An 18,211-nucleotide genomic window follows, 5' to 3' on the forward strand; every position below is an offset into this window, starting at 1 on the left:
TTTTTTACCCTGTTAAAGTCGTATGTTTTTCTCAAGAAATGGCTGAGAGAACTGTTTAATATTTCTCTTCATGACTCGTTGCCCAGGTAATCAGCATCAACGGTATTGCTGTTACTAGCTAAGGTTTGAGCCAGCGAAAAAATTTAGAACAATCTGGCAAGTTTGGCCGAACTTTTTTATAGGTGTTCTACAACACTTTTTAATGGACACCCTAAAGCCAATCACAATCCAGTATTCACCCAGACAATGGTATAATAATTGAATAATTCATCTTGTATTTTAGCTCCCAAAAATGCAGAGGCTGTGAGAGTATCAGAACAAAATGAGACCAGCATCACTCTGCAGTGGAATAAAGTCAGCAGCAACACCAGCTTTGTTCTCCAGTTTAATGGCACAGAGACAAACATCAGTGCACCAGATGGAGATGGACCAGTGAACCATACAGTCTCATCTCTCTCTGCTGGAACTAAATACACATTCATGCTCTTTTCTATGTTTGAAAACATCAGAAGCAGTGGAGTACAACTTAGCGCTTTCACCGGTAAGATGTCTAACGAAATACCTGTTTGGTTTTACCCAACAATATCTGTACAGTCTTGTATTCTGCCCATGCCAAGCGACATAAAGGTGAAGGTAGGCATCTTAAAGGTACCTAGAGAATTTTCTTATTACCCTAGTATAACGTTCAGGTACTCTTTCAAAATATGGTGTTAAATGAACCAATAGTAGTCTCCGTCTTTCACACAGTTTTCAATTGGAGCCCCATAAGACGAGACAAAGAACACCCTTTCTATCCACTAGGGGGAGATTTATCCAGCAAAGATTAGACTACACAGGTTAGGATGACCTAAAAAAGCTTTAGATTTACTACGTTTTGAATTAAAAACAATGTTTCACGGCTGATAAAATCTATTTTCATTTACTAATGATGGACTAGGATAAATGAGATCCATAAGTAACACTACAAAATTATAAATATTGCTAGTTCTAGTGCAGTTAGTTCTAGAGCAGTTAACAAAATGCTTTAACGTTAGCTAATGGAATATTACATTTTAACATGAAGACTGATTGTCTCTAAATGAGACACATTAACACCAGGTATACTAATTTAGTTGAATTAAGGGATAAAGCCAAATGAGGTGTAAATTATCAGAAATTAATGGACGTTGCAGAGGTTATTTCTGCAAAGTCCATTCATTTCTGGTATTGTAGACCTCGAAGGGAACTAACCCAATCATACCATCGTCAGTTATAAAAGGAATAAACATTAAATTAATTATTAATACTTTATTGTTTTCTACACTGTTAAAATCATGTTTTTCTCAAGAAACGGCTGAGAGAACTATTTAATATTTCTCTTCATGACTCGTGGCCAAGGTAACCAGCATCAAAGGTCATGCCGTTACCAGCTAAAGTTTGAGGCCAGTGCAATATTTTAGAACCATCAGGCAATTTAGCCAGAACTCTTTTGAATTGTCAAAAAAAAGCTGTTTCCAGTTACATTTAATTATTTTGTGTTAACTCAGAACTTTTAGTTTATTGCTAATTGCTGTGCAAAACATGTAATTTCATTCTAAAACATTTTGTACCTCATGTCAACAAACATCAATTTGGTGAAACCTGTATGACCTGCAACCAAAGGACCAAGTAAGAAAATGCTTTTTATTTTTGCTTTGTACTTTTCATGCCTTTATTTATTTATTTGTTCTCATATCAACCTTTTGGAGCCATTGTTTACTGTAGTCTCTGGTGTGTCTGTGCCAATAGATTATCTTGTTGCTATGAACATCCGGGTGAAGTCTCTGAACGTATTCTCAGAATTGGAAATGAATGCTGTTTTGACAGAGGTGAGACTAGCTTCGGTTTCATGCTTTTTTTTTTGGTTAATGAGCATTTTTCTATTAACTTTTTTTTAACTTTCTCTTACTCCTCCAGGTCTTTAAACGTCACGGTTTGCAACCACAGTTTTCTCTGAAGCTTCGTTCTGCTACACCAGAAGAGAGAAAATCCAAGTAGAACAGAAGGATCATTAGTGTGCAATAAGTCCGTTTTGGATAGTTGTTTTCTACCCTTTGAAAGAGTCTGTAAATGTTTTTTAAATGTATGTTTTCATACACTTTTGATTTTATACCACAAATATACCAATGATTCATATAGCACTCTCATGCTTTCTTCCTGGAAGCCCAACCTGAGGTAGTGTACATTTATTTATTTATATATATATATATATATATATATATATATATATATATATATATATATATATATATATATATATATATATATATATTATCTATTCATACACATATGAATGTTTTTCTATAGGTGGTTTTGCTCTTTTTTTCAATAACTGTTGTGTTGTTTATGTGATCAATATTAAGCAGATCAACAAAGTGCATTTTTTTTAAACGTTCTTGGGTTTCAGCAGTGTCATTTGTTTCCAGCTATGCTTATGACAGACGGCACAACTCCTCCTCATCTGTTTAGTATTGTTACGTCAATACATCTGCTCACAGCTATCTTGTAGGTCATTGGATATTTTTTTGTTCCAATGTACTTTCCAAACCTGCATGTGGAATTCTGTGCACAAACCCAATGATCCAGAAAATAAAAGGAGTAGTGGAATTATTATTAGAAGCTAATTTCTTAAATGCAACATATTTAGGGCCAAACAGAAATATCAAAAAACACTTCTTTCCTTCTGTCACATTGTCACTAAAAGAAAAAAAAGGCAGATCTTAAAAACATGTAGGAGGGACTGAATATTCTTCTCAGCATTTTAAAGGGAGAATATCATGCAAAATCCACTTTTTTAGACCTTATATTTTTTTTCTTTGTACTTGGAGTGTTTAGGTGTGCAGGAAATTTTAATGTAGTCTGTCCAGGTGCTGCATGGATATCTTTAAATTCTGCTTGAGTCTTTTTTTTTTTTAAGCCATTCAGTTTTCTCTATTCTGTTACGTTTTGTGAACAGCTACTTCACGTTATTTGCTGCATACCTGCTAAACAAGGTCAAAACCCCCAGTTAACTAATTTTGAGAATCCATCATTTTCGTTTTTGCTACAAGTGGATAAGTGCAAATGTTGAGTTGTTGGGTTTTACAAAAATGGCTGAACAGGTTGGAGTGAAATGCTCTATGACCTGGAGAAGGTGGAATGGGAAGTGTCTCATTTAGATTTAAAGGGACAGCATCAAAATTAGTTGCTCCTAGACGCAACTCGGAGCAGGGGTGGCAACATGGGGGTAAATTAACAAGAAATTCAGACCAATGCATTGTAGTCCCAATTTATATAAACCACAACTGAATGTGAAATGTGAAAAGGAAAGCATTAAAAAGCACAATATGTCCCTTAAAGCAATAAACCTTCACATTTTAAGGTTGAATGTTTGAGCACTACAATTAAGTGTTTATTTATGATGAGACAACTCGTGTCCATGTTTGCACTGATGATGCCTTTAAACTGTGAAAAATAGATACCCAACCTTTTTTCTCTCGGTTTTCAAAAATCTTTTTTGTGGAAGTAATAAAATGTTTTAAAATGAAAGATGCACAGAAAGATTAAAATCTAACTTTCAGCCAACAGACTCCTGATCCAACTGTTGGATCAGCTGGTGACACCGAAATCATCAAAGTTGATAAAAATCTGATTTTTAAAGGAAAATAAGCACTATAAATAGATGACCCAAACAGATGCACAGTACAGGAGGCACATTCCAAGCCCTGAACTTGTAAAACAGACTCATATGGATACCTTAGCAGCATTAAAGAAGTAAACTAGCAAAATAACTCAGAGACTAAATAATTAGGAATGCTGTTAGACAAGGATTTTGTTTCTTAATATGAGGAAGTAGCTTCTGTAGCTTTTGTCTGTTAAGCATTTAAAACAGGTGTTCTGGTCTTTTTTTCCTACATACACAAATAAACACTGGAAAAGTACATCTGTTTGGTTTTTCTTTATTCATAATTTTAGTATTTCTTTTCTTTCAGTCATTTTTGGAATCATTTATGGTCTACCTTCTGGTTAGTGAGCCATGAAAATAGTTTACCTGAAAAGAGATTTAAGAAGCTAGTTTGTTTAAGCTGTGTTTATTCATTTATTCAATTCAATTTTATTTATATAGCGCCAAATCATGAAACATGTCATCTCAAGGTACTTTACAAAATCAAGTTTAATCATATTATACATGTGGCAGTATAGTGTGAGGTAGATAATCAATCAAGATCATGCTTTTTGATTGGTCTCTCAAATGGGCTGGTTTCCTATAAAAAGCCTCAGTTCTACAACTGTGCACCCCTCTGACTTCAGGCGTTGGTTGTCCCTGGCTGTCTACTTCCGTGTTTTCTGTGCTTTACGGCAGCACGGATAGTTTTATACCGAACCACAGATCGACACAACTTATAAGTGACGGTAAGCACGAGCACTGATTTGGCCCTCTTGGAGTTAAATTAGCTTAGCCTGGTGCTAACATGGCTTCTTGAATGTAAATAGGTGACTTTTGCAAAGGTCCAGAGGCTTTCCCTCCAATGAGCTGTAGTCCAGCTCCAAGTGGTGAGTAGTGTCTGTTCTGTATGTTATGGCTTCAGGATGCTGTGTTAACTGTTTTTGTTTTAATGTGCTTGCAGTGATTCTGCTGCTCTGCCCAGCTCTTTTGCATTACTACTGTTGCTGGCTGCTTTGGTTGTGGGCATGTGCCTGGCCCGCTGCTCGATGTGATTCCCCAAAGACTGATTCTGGAGTTAAGCGGGACCCGATTCAGCTGCCACTGAAAGGCCATACTTAAGTTGCCCAAGGAACGTTTTTTTTTTTTTTTTTTTGTATTGTTCATTATCATACCTCTCAACTTTTGACGATTGTTGAGAGTGAGATTGTTGACGGGGGGGGTGCTGTTGGTAGATTGAAGACGGTCCAACGGGGGGTGGGGGGTGCTGTTGTTCGATTGAAGACGGTCCAACGGGGGGGGGGGGGTGCTGTTAGTAGATTGAAGACGGTCCAACGGGGGGGGGGGGGGAGTGCTGTTGTTCGATTGAAGACGGTCCAACGGGGGGGGGGGGTGCTGTTGTTCGATTCAAGACGGTCACTGTTTTACACGGACTTTAATATTATATATTAATATATATATATATTAACACATGTCGACTTACCATTTAATTCGCACACTTTGGATGAGGGAACCTTGTTTGCGCGGCGCCGGTCCTTGCAGCTGTGTTACCGCTACTACTGGACGTGCGGAAACCATTGTACCGCAAATTGGTTCCGCCATGACGTCAAGCGTCCGTACGCGTGCGTTTCAAGAGTGAGATTTTCATTGTAAGATTGAGATTTTCAAAGTAATGCGTGTGAGCGTGTGCAATTCATGAAATGCGTGTGTCACACGGTCAATGCGTGAGAGTTGAGAGCTATGTTCATTATACATATTTTAACATTCTGTGTCTAGGAGCTGATTGTCAGAGCTGTGGTGGTGGATCCTCTGGTGGTGGTTTCTTTTTGGTTTGAGGTGCATTGCTTGTTTCATGTCTGATGTTGTGAGTTTTGTTTATTTTAGTTTCCCTTAATTGTTTCCACTGTTGACCACAACTCTTGGCCCAGCTATGTTTTACATGATTGTGATTTTAAGATTTACTTTGTAAAATAAAAATTGTAATTCGAGCTGGGCTGTCTTGTTGCCTCTCAGTTCACAACCCGGGGTGCCTTGCCCATCCCAGGTTGTCACATACAGATTGGGTCAGATTATACAGATTGGTCAAAAATGTCCTATGTAAGGAAACCAGTTGATTGCATCAAAGTCCCGACAAGCAGCATTCACTCCTGGGGAAGCGTAGAGCCACAGGGAGAGTTGTCTGCATTGTACATGGCTTTGCTGCAATCCCTCATACTGAGCAAGCATGAAGTGACAGTGGGAAGAAAAACTCCCCATTAACGGGAAGGAAAACCTCCGGCAGAACCGGGCTCAGTATGAACGGTCATCTGCCTTGACCGACTGGGGTTACAGAAGACAGAGCAGAGACACAACAAGAGAGACAAAAAGCACAGAAGCACACATTGATCCAGTAATCTGTTCTACATTAGATGGTAATAGCGGGTGAGCCGTCTTCTCTGGATGATGTCATAGTTAATAGAACACCAGACCAGGTGTACCTACTATGAAGATAAAAGAGAGAGAACAAAGTTAAAGCAGAAATGACAACACATAATGCATAATTGAAGAACAGTAGAACTCTATAGAGTGAGAAAATTAAATCCTGATATCCCTCAGCTGCCTAAGCCTACAGCAGTAAAACTATAAAGGTAGCTCAGAGTAACATGAACCACTCTAACTATAAGCCTTGTCAAAAAGGAAAGTTTTAAGATTAGTCTTAAAAGTAGACAGGGTGTCTGCCTCATGGACCAAACTGGGAGTTGGTTCCACAGGAGAGGAGCCTGATAGCTAAAGGATCTGCCTCCCAGTCTACTTTTAGAGACTCTAGGAACCACCAGCAGACCTGCAGTCTGAGAGCAAAGTGCTCTGTTAGGAACATACGGGGTAATCAGAGCTCTGATATATGATGGAGTTTGATTATTAAGGGCTTTTTACGTTAGAAGAATTTTAAATTATAATCTTGATTTAACAGGAAGCCAATGAAGGGAAGCTAAAATTGGAGAAATATGATCCCGCTTGTTGATTTTGATCAGAACTCTTGCTGCAGCATTTTGGATCAAATGAAGGCTTTGAACTGCATTTTGTGGACTTCCTGATAGTAAAGAATTACAGTAGTCCAGCCTTGAAGTAACAAATGCATGGACCAGTTTTTCAGCATCATTCCTGAACAGAATGTTTCTAATTTTGGCGATATTCCGGAGGTGAAAAAAGGAAACTCTGGAAACCTGTTTAATATGGGATTTAAATGACATGTCTTGGTCAAAAATAACACCAAGATTTTTTACTTTATTACCAGAGGCCAAGTTAATGCCACCCAGATTAAGTGATTGGTTAAGAAGTTTATTTTTTGAGGACTCTGGCCCAAAGATTATAACTTCGGTCTTTTCAGAATTTAGATGCAGGAAATTTAAAGTCATCCAGCTTTTGATGTCATCAAGACATGACTGCAGTCGAAGTAATTGATTGGATTCATCAGGATTTATGGATAAATATAGCTGAGTATCATCAGCATAACAGTGGAAATTAATCCCATGCTGTCTGATCATTTTGCCGATCTGAAGCATATATATAGTAAATAGAATTGGTCCAAAGACTGAACCCTGTGGTACTCCACAGGTGACCCTAGAGTTTGAGGAAGATTTATTATTAACATGAACAAACTGGAATCTGTCCGACAGATAAGATTTAAACCAGCCTAATGCTTTCCCCTTAATCCCTACAGTATGTTCAAGTCTTTGTAGGAGAATATTGTGATCAACTGCATCAAATGCAGCACTGAGATCTAACAGGACAAGTACAGACACAAGTCCATTATCTGAGGCCATGAGAATATCATTAGTGACCTTCATCAGAGCTGTTTCAGTGCTATGATGAGCTCTGAAGCCTGACTGAAACTCCTCAAGAAGGCCATTGCTTTGTAAATGTTTACAAAGTTGATTAGCAACTACTTTCTCAAGAATTTTAGATAAGAAAAGAAGATTAGACATAGGTCTGTAGTTTACTAACTCATCTTGATCAAGAGAAGGTTTCTTAAGTAAAGGTTTAATAACAGCTACTTTAAAAACCTGTGGTACATATCCATTTACTAAGGAAAGATTAATCATGTCTAAAATAGTGCCACTGATCAAAGGGAATATGTCCTTAAACAACTTGGTTGGGATTGGGTCTAACATACAGGTAGAAGGTTTAGATGAAGCTAAATTTTTAGATAGCTCAGAAAGCTCTACTGCTTCTAAACAGTTCAAACACTGTGCAGGTTCTAAGGATTCCTCCAATGCTGCCTCACTTACTGAGGACGAGGTAATCATGTTTGGGAGGATGCCAATTATTTTATTTTTAATGGAATCAATTTTATTTATGAAGAATCCCATAAAATCATTACTGCTATGAGCTAAGGGAATGGATGGCTCAACAGAGCTGTGGCTCTGGGTAAGTTTGGCAACTGTACTAAAGAGAAATCTAGGATTTCTCTTTAGTACATTTTTATTCTCTTCAATTAATGATGAAAAATATGCTGCTCTAACTCTGCGAAGGGTCTTGTTATAAAACAATAGACTGTCCCTCCAGATGAAGTAGGATTCCTCTTGGTGTGTAGAGCGCCATTTTCTCTCCAATTTCCTAACATTGTGCTTCAAGGAACGCAGCTCTGAATTAAACCAGGGAGCCAGCTTCCTGTGAATAATCACCTTCTTTTTCAAGGGAGCTACATTGTCTAATGCAGAACGCAATGAGGAAGTCACATTGTTAGCAAAGGTATCGATTTGTGAATGGGAAGAAACAGCATTGCTGCCATCTACAGGGCATTTCTGCAATACTGAGGATATTAAAAAGGGGACAGACTCTTTAAGTTTTGATACAGCATTATCCGATAAAGATCTACTATAATGGAACCCTCTTTTGGGGGTGGAGAACTCAGTTAGATTAAACTCAAATGTTACTAAAAATTATCAGACAGGACAGGGTTGTGAGAGAATACTGTTAATTCTTCACAATCAATGCCATATGTCAGAACAAGGTCTAAAGTATGGAGCCGAGAGTGTGTCGGTTTATGCACATTTTGAGCAAAACCAATTGAATCTAGGATAGTTTTAAAGGCTACACTAAGGTTATCACATTGAGTGTCAACATGGATGTTAAAATCACCCACTATAATAACCTTATCAGTATTTAACACCAAATCAGATAAGAAATCTGACAACTCATCCAAAAACTGAGTGTAAGGGCCTGGTGGACGATACAAAACAACAAACAGAAGAGGTTTTATTGCTTTTCAGTTTGTATGAAGGAAACTGAGGGTTAAATGTTTAAAAGGACTGTAATTATTAGTTGGCCTGGGACTAATTAATAAATCAGACTGAAAGATAGTTGCCACTCCTCCTCCTCTTCCCACAGATCTGGGAATGTGGAAATTTGAATAACTGGAGGGGGTTGACTCATTTATACTAACGTAGTCCTCTTGTAGCCAGGTTTCTGTGAGACAAAACAAATCAATCTGTTTATCAGAAATCAATTCATTAACTAACAAAGTCTTTGGAGGGAGAGACTTTATATTTAATAGACCACATTTAATTGTTTTATTTTTTGGTTCAAAGTGATCCGTATGGATTTGTATTAGATTTCTATGATTTGTTCCTTTTAGATCAGTTTTTGATCTGTTAAGCTTTGGCCGTGAGAAAGACACCGTCTCAATAGGGTAACAGATGGGTAACGGTACAGAAGCTGCAGAGAGGTGTGATAAACTACGGCTCTGCCTCCTGATTTGGACCCTGGGTTGTCAGCATTTAGGAGAACTAATAAATCCGGTCAGATTCCTAGAAAGAAGAGCTGCACCATCCAAAGTGGGATGAATGCCGTCTCTCCTGATCAGACCAGGTTTTCCACAGAAAGTTCGCCAGTTTTCAATGTAGCCCACGTCGTTTTCTGGACACCACCTAGACAACCAGCGGCTGAATGATGACATGCGGCTAAACATGTCATCACTGGTCAGATCAGGCAGGGGACCAGAGAAAATTACAGAGTCCGACATTGCTTTAGCAAACTCACACACCGAAGCAACACCAACTTTGGTGACCTCTGATCGGCGTGACCGGGTGTCATTACCGACAGCGTGAATAACAATTTTGCGGTATTTACGCTTATCCTTAGCCAGTAGTTTTAGGTAGGATTCTATGTCGCCCGTTCTGGCCCCTGGTAGGCATTTAACTATGGTCCCTGGTTTCTTTAGTGCCACATTTCTTATTATGGAGCTGCCAACAATTAAGGTTGGCTCCTCAGCGAGACTGTCGCTGAGAGGGGAAAATTTATTAGAAACGCAGACGGGTTGGTGGTGATCTGGGGTCTGTAATCTAGAGATATGCTTCCTACGAACCGTCACCCAGCCAGCCTGGTTACCCGGCTGGTCGGGTGCTACTGCTTTAGGTTCGCTACGTGAAGTTACTCTATGCGGCTCCCCGCTAGCAAAGGAGCGGCTATCAGTCAGCCTGTTTATCTGTAAGTCAGCCTGTTTATCTGTTTAAAATCAAAAGAAAAATGACCGCAAACAACAACTTAAGGGCTCACATGATGTGAAATATAAGAGATAAGAAGGACTTAACTCTTTCTCATCTTCCAGTAGTGATAACATCGCCTTGTCTATCATAAAATAAAATAAAAACATTTGGATCAAAGACATGGAAAAACAGCAGCAATTGTATATATGTGTACGTCCTCTTTACCTAAAATAAATGTGGGAGTGACCGAACTTTCTAAAGTAAATTTTCATGTTCAGCATGTTAACCCGTCAGGCTTCTATTTATGGCGCAGCCCTCAACATTTCACATTTACTGTAGTACAGCAAATTGAATTTCAACTCTCTGTCTCTTGGCTGTCTGTCACCCTCTGGAGGTGCTGGATCCATTCTGCTGAGGAGATCCAGTAGAAGTCTGCCTTTTTTTTCAGGGATATACTGTACACTCATCAACCAGTGTCTATAGGCAGACTATGATAGTACCAAGTTGGGCCTCCTTTTGCCTTCAGAACAGACTTTATTCTTCTTAGTGTATATTCAACAAGGTCAGAAAAATGGACCTGATAGCGTCTGATTGCTGGCCTGAGTGAGGGGAACCCCAACACCAACAACACCGCAATCTTTAGATCTTACAAAAACCGTTTGTGCAAAAAATATTTTCAACTGTCTCACTAAAATTCTAAATGGATTTATAAAGTTTAAAGGTTGGTATTCAAAAGTCACCCAGGCACCTTTATATTATCCAAATAAAACTGTTGTCAATTAAACTGTCGGATTGGAATACAACTGCACCCACTGAGCTACAGACACCCTGATATAAAAAGTAATTGTTCCTGGGACTACTGACAACCATTTCTGACCATCAGCAATGATGCTTGATGCCACGTGTGGTGATGCAGAAAGTGAACTGGTTCTATGGTTGAGCAGGTTGGGCTGCAGTATATCCTCATTCTTTTAAATGTAGGCACACAATAGATGCATACCAATATTTCTGTTTCTTTTTGGCTTCCTTGTGGAGTTTAGACCTATAAAACACATCATCACACCTTTCATTTATGCTCAGGACTCAACAGAGGAGGAATAATTAATGGTAAGTACATTTTGCAGGAATCTGTACCAGTGTTACACCATAAAATGCTCCTATTTGAATATATGATTAAATATGAACATTTTATATTCTGATTAATTTATTAAAAAGATCCAACTAACATTATGCTTATTTTTACGACGTTAGCTTGATTTTTGTTAAGTTTTGCTGTTAAGTTTTGGCCTACAGGCTGTTAGTCTTGGTCTTCACAGGTGGGCGACTTGTGATTTATTTGGTTAGTTTATTCTACGTTTTCTATTCAGAAGAACTTAAGCACTGCCACAAAAGCCCATCTTAAATGTACAATAACACTACATCTGTTGTCATTTTTCTTTTGATAAATGTATTTTTGATTATTGTGACATCAGATTACCGGGGTGTTCTTGTAAAATCCATGAAATCTCATAAAAGGCTAAGCTTAAAATTAGAAATGAAAAACCTTCAGTTTAAGTTGAAAGAAAATAGGTCTAATGCAAATTACTTACAAAAAAAGTGAAGTTATGTCTTATATAAAAAAACAACAACAGTAACTAAATTAATAATATATCTTCTTTAGGTATTTCAATGTAAAACTTAGCAGAACCAAAACTTAAATTCATTACCTAAACATAAAAGTTATTATTATCTGTGCACCTTGTTAAAATAGAAAGTTTATTTTTATTTTGTTTAATTTCAACCTTACTATGGTACATTTTTGTTTTGTTTTTATTGCTCGACTGCAACAGAGTTGAAAAAGAAAAGATTGAATTACTGATGATAATTGTAGATTCTGTTTTTCTTACTCAAATAGCTGATTTTCCCTTGCTGGAAGCAGTGCTCTTCTCTGTGCAGCAGCAGCAGCAGCAGTGGAGCAGAGCTTTCAGCGGTCACTGGTAAGATGTTTTAGTTTGTCGTTGCCACATCACTTTTAACAGCTTTTGAGTTGATGCCACCAGGCTGAGAATCCCATTTTCTGCAATAATCTCTTTACAACTGCTGGTCTCACACTGAACTATTTCTGCAATGAACATTTGAAATTTGCATAACAGATCAATGTGAGCTGCAGCAGAAAAAAAAAAAAACACGGCTGACTTTATGGAAAAAAGTATGTTAATGAAACAAACTGCTGGGCTGCTTCTGACTGCCATTGCTTTTCTGAAACACAAAGTCCTTCATTCATCTCTACTGGGCCACTGTGTTAGTTCTGGAATCGTTTCCAACTTTAACTTGTGATGACGCATTTGTTTATGTTGTTGTGCAATTATACACTGTTTGAAGTTATTTAATGTTTATTAATGATTATGATCACAAGAAACTTTTACATCATCACTCAGAAGCTGGAAAGAAAAGAGACAAAAAGATTTTTCACACCTCACTTAGTAACTCAAGGAATTATTTTAAACTAAATATTTAACGCTAAAATATTAAACTGTTTATTGGTTGTTGTTTTATCTTCAATCCCACCGTTATGTTTAGTAATTTCTGCCAAAAGCTGCAGCATTTTCATTTAATCAATCTGAATGCAGTATTTGCAAGCCCTACTCTGATTGGATGGCAAAAAAAACCTGTCTGTGATTGGCTGGTGATGTTTGAACTGTGAATACCTGTCTTACTGCGCGCTCAAACAAAAGACACAAATATCGCTCCAGAAGAGGGTATACGTAATGCTGACTGAAAAATAAGCGGCTATACGCCGTATACCCGCGTACACCCTGGACTACACTGTCCGACTTCATGTGAGATGGTGAAGCATCTTAATGCAGCTTAATTTTTTTTTACAAACACGGCAAAATCCTTCGTCATCCTTACCGTTGACAGGCTGTAGCCATGTCCCCAATTCCTCGTTTTCCATCCACTTTTGTTAAAATTAGCATTTTTCCCATTCTCTAAATCTTTCTCCGGCTCGAGCTTTGAGCTCCGGCTCGAGCTCCGAACATTGTAAAAACAAACGGCTTTACGATCACCCGGAAGCAGTTCAGCGCAAACATGCGGAGTCAGTTATATCTGATAATATATCTGACGAAACTGTTTTTATGACCGTATTTTTTTTAGAAAAACAAAAATGCCACCAATAATCACATTTAATGACTTTTAATGCTAATTAAGGCCTTAATTAAAAAAAAAATCATTTAATGACTTTTAATTACTTTTAATGCCCCGCGGAAATCCTGGTGTAAATGTGAACATTTTATATTCTGATTAATTTATGAAAAAAAAACCCAGCTAACATCATGCTAATTTTTCCGATGTTGGCTTGATTATTGTTGCCAAGTTTTGTTGTTGATCGTTATCATGCCATGTGGGCTGCACAGTGGTGCAGCGGTTAGCACTGTTGCCTTGCAGCAAGGGGGTTCTGGGTTCAAATCCAACCCTGGGCCTTTCTGCATGGAGTTTGCATGCGTGGGTTCTTTCTGGGTACTCCAGGTTGCTCCCACAGTCTAAAAATATGACTGTTAGGTTAATTGGCTCCTCTAAAATCTCCTTAGGTGTGAGTTTGTGTGAGAATGGTTGTTTGTCCTGTCTGTCTCTGTGTTGCCCTGCAACAGACTGGCGACCTGTCCAGGGTGTGCCCGGTTAATGCTGGAGATAGGCACCAGCACCCCTCGTGACCCATAAGGGAAAATGGGTCAGAAAATGGATGGATGGAAGTTTTGTTGTTAAGTTATGGCCTCCACGCTGTCTCTTGGTCTTTACAAGTGGGCGACTTTTAAGCCCATTTTAAATGTACAATAACGGTTTATCTGTTGTCGTTTTTCTTTCTGTGATAAATGTAATTTTGATTGTTGTGACTTCAGATTACCGGGGTGTTCTGGTAAGATCCATGAAATCTCAAAAAACGAGTAAACCTAAAACTAGAAATGAAAAACCTTCAGTTTAAGTTGAAAGAAAATAGGTTTTAATGCAAAATACTTACAAAAAAAGTGAGGTTAGGTCTTATATAGAAAACAACAGTAACTAAATTAACAATTCTTTTTTTAGGTATTTCAATGTAAAACTTTGCAGACCCCAAAATTAAATTCTGTTATGCCAGAAACCTGTTTGATTATGAATCCATCCATCCATCCATTGTCTTCCGCTTATCCGGGGTCGGGTCGCGGGGGTAGCAGCTTCAGTAGAGAGGCCCAGACGTCCCTCTTTCCAGCCACTTGGGCCAGCTCCTCCGGGGGAATCCCAAGGCGATCCCAGGCCAGCCGAGAGACATAGTCCCTCCAGCGTGTCCTGGGTCTTCCCCTGGGCCTCCTCCCGGTGGGACGTGCCCGGAACACCTCACCAGGGAGGTGTCCAGAAGGCATCGTAACCAGATGCCCGAGCCACCTTGACTGGCTCCTCTGGACGTGGAGGAGCAGAGGCTCTACTCTGAGTCCTCCTCGGATGACTGAGCTCCTCGCCCTATCTCTAAGGGAGAGCCCAGACAGACTACGGAGAAAACTCATTTCGGTCGCTTGTATCCGGGATCTCGTTCCTTAGGTCACGACCCAAAGCTCGTGACCATAGATGAGGGTAGGAACGTAGATCGACCGGTAAATCAAGAGCTTCGTCTTTTGGCTCAGCTCTCTCTTCACCACAACGGATCGGTACAGCGCCCGCTTCACAGCAGACGCTGCACCAATCCGCCTGTAGATCTCCCGCTCCATCTTCCCCTCATTCGTGAACAAGACCCCAAGATACTTGAAGTCCTCCACTAGGGGCAGCACATCCTCCCCAACCCGGAGAAGGCACTCTACCCTTTTCAGGTTCAAGACCATGGTCTTGGATTTGGAGGCACTGATTCTCATCCCAGCCGCTTCGCACTCGGCTGCGAACTGCTCCAGTGAGAGCTGTAGATCACGCCCTGATGAAGCCAATAGGACCACGTCATCCGCGAATAGCAGAGACGCAATCCTAAGGCCACCAAAATGGATCCCCTCAACACCTTGGCTGCGCCTAGAAATTCTGTCCATAAAAGTTATGAACAGAATCGGTGACAAAGGGCAACCTTGGCGGAGTCCAACTCTCACTGGAAACGAGTCCGACTTACTGCCGGCAATGCGGACCAGACTCTGACACCGGTCGTACAGAGACCTGACAGCCCCTATTAAAGGGCCCAGTACTCCATACTCCCGGAGTACCCCCCACAGGATCCCTCGGGGGACATGGTCAAATGCCTTCTCCAGATCCACAAAGCACATGTAGACTGGTTGGGCAAACTCCCATGCCCCCTCCAGAATCCTGCTGAGGGTATAGAGCTGATCCAGTGTTCCACGGCCAGGACGAAAACCACACTGCTCTTCCTGAATCCGAGATTCGACTATCCGACGGACCCTCCTTTCCAGAACCCAGGAATAGACCTTACCAGGGAGGCTTAAGAGTGTGATTCCTTTGTAGTTGGAACACACTCTCCGGTCCCCCTTTTTAAATAGGGGGACCACCACCCCAGTCTGCCAATCCAGGGGAACTGCCCCCGATGTCCATGCAATGCAGCAGAGCCGCGTTAACCAACACAGCCCCACAACATCCATAGCCTTAAGGTACTCAGGGCGAATCTCATCCACCCCCGGGGCCTTGCCACCGAGGAGCTTTTTAACAACCTCGGCAACCTCAGGCCCAGAGATGGGAGAACCAACCCAGCGTCCTCGGGCTCTGCTTCCGCAATGGAAGACGTGTTGGTTGAATTAAGGAGGTCTTCGAAGTATTCCGCCCACCGGCGCTCGACGTCCCGAATCGAGGTCAGCAGCACACCACCCCCACTATAAACAGTGTTGGTACTGCACTTCTTCCCCATCCTGAGACGCCGGACAGTGGACCAGAGTAGCTTTGAAGCTGTACGGAAGTCTAACAGATCAATGTGAGCTGCAGCAAAAATAAATAAATAAATAAATAAAAGTTCATCTCTACTGGGCCTCCGTTTTAGTCCTGGAACCGTTCCCAACTTTAACTTGTAATGAAGCATTTGTCTGTGTGGATATTTAAATTAGTTTTTGACTTCCTGGAACCGAAAATGACAGACAAAAAATCACTTAAACAGTGTTAGACTACAAACTCCTGACCTGTAGTCTGCTTATGATGAGACTTGCTAAATAATCTATCCATCCATTTTCCACACCCGCCTGTTCAGTGTGGGGGCCCCCGCAGTATTTGGGAGAAAGCATGTAAGGACACCCCCCACCTTGAGGACAATTTAGAGAGACCAATCAACCCAACAGTTTTATTTTTGGACCGTGATATTAAATAAAAGTGTCCTGTGAGAACCCACGTATGCACAGGCAAAACTTACAAACTCCATGCAGAACTACTCAAAGGCAATTTCATACCCAGGGACTTTTTGTTGCAAGGTTCGACCCCCCGCTCTGACCGTCTCCGGCGTTGTGTCCTTGGGCAAGACACTTTACCCGTATTGCCTGCTGGCAGTTCTCAGAGGGCCCGGTGGCGCCGTTGTATTGCAGCCTCGCCTCTGTCAAGCTGCCCCAGGGCAGCTGTAGCTACTAACATAGCTCACCACCGTCAGGGTGTGAATGTGTGTGTGAATGGGTGAATGACTAAAACTGCAGTGTAAAGCGCTTTGGAGGTCATCAAGACTAGTTAAAAAGCGCTGTACAAGTACAAGCCATTTACCATTTACCAAGGTAACAATGCTACCAACTGCTCCAAAGTGCTACAAACATAGTTTACCACCATGTTTGTAGCACGGTTCAGAGCTTAAATGGTTTAGATCAGGCATGGGCAACTTCAATGAAAAAGAGGGCCACATTTTTTTCAGCACGACCATTGGAGGGCCACATGATCACGCACTTCAAATAATTGGATATGAAAGACGCTACAAATTATTCTCAATAAGAACAAATTTTAGATGAATTTATAACTGTATGTTTACTGCACCAACATATAACTTTTTTCTGCATATAAATGCATTTTAATATGTCCTTAAGCAAAAGACAAACCGTTTGCTTTAAAAAAAAATTGCAAAAAAGGAATTTAAACTCCTCCATATCAATGCATTCAGGAACATGGGACATTTCAAATTTCCAAGGAAAGAGGCATAAAACGGAACAGAACTTAACTCAAACAATAACGTGTCTATCCAGAAACAGTGTGGGCTTTCTTACAATAATTGTATTTCTGTTACTTTTTGATTATGCACATCTGTTAGCTTTTTATTCTGAAAAATCTAATCTCCCATGCTCCTGAATGCACCATAGCTTTCTGACGCTCACGAATGCATCACACTGGTCTGTGAACGCTGTGCTGTGTAGATGCACGTCTGATCGTCCGCTTAAGACAAAGCTTTGCAGTTTCAAAACTCATGTCGGCTCTCGCTGTTTATTGTTGTGTGTGAATGACAAGAGACCAAAAAAAAAAAAATCCCCATGTCCGTACTTTTTCCCATTTTGTCTGAAAAATGTGACTTTCTCGGTCAACTTTTCCCTTTATGCCACTGCTAGTGGCCATGGCTCTTGACTTTCTTCCTCGCTGTTGCAAAGCGGCCCATGCCCTCTATTGTTTGGGTACGGCCCCCTATCGGTCAAAAGTATAATTGCCGCCAGTTGCCCATCCCTGGTTTAGATCCTATCTGATAGACAAATCTTTCACTGTTACAATTGATAACGCATCTTCCTGAAGTGCTCTTCTGCCACAGGGATCTATTCTTGGTCCCGTCCTTTTATCCCTCTATCTGCTGCCACTTGTAGCAATATCTTGGCCCCTCGTGAGAACCAGAACGTGCTTGCAGGTATCACTGCTTGCAGGTATCACTGGTACTGGTACAATCTCCTTCATCTTTCCTAGGAGATTGTGCTGATGGAAATGATGGTATGCTAATGCATGTTTACGAAGAATGACCTGCAGTTGTTCGATGCAAAACATATTATAATAATGACAGGGTTAGTGTTCATCTGGTGTTCCTTTAAATTTGCATCTGGACAAATTTCCCCTGCAGCGTCGCAGAGATATGAGAAAAAAACACAAGCTGCTGTAAAACCACACAGGCTGTCCAGTCGAACTTCTTTTAAGCACGTCGACTATG

At 40.3% G+C, this 18,211-nt stretch overlaps 1 long non-coding RNA gene across 1 annotated transcript; it reads left to right on the top strand.

Annotated features, from left to right (window-relative positions):
* Positions 1-4,192: 4,192 nt before the first annotated feature.
* LOC118565733 lies at positions 4,193-4,816 on the top strand. Its single transcript, XR_004932556.1, has 3 exons — positions 4,193-4,410; positions 4,492-4,551; positions 4,626-4,816. It is a non-coding gene; the product is annotated as an uncharacterized LOC118565733 (long non-coding RNA).
* The last annotated feature ends 13,395 nt before the right edge of the window (positions 4,817-18,211 follow it).

Source organism: Fundulus heteroclitus, chromosome 14, assembly GCF_011125445.2.
Source record: "Fundulus heteroclitus isolate FHET01 chromosome 14, MU-UCD_Fhet_4.1, whole genome shotgun sequence".
Taxonomy (NCBI): domain Eukaryota; kingdom Metazoa; phylum Chordata; class Actinopteri; order Cyprinodontiformes; family Fundulidae; genus Fundulus; species Fundulus heteroclitus.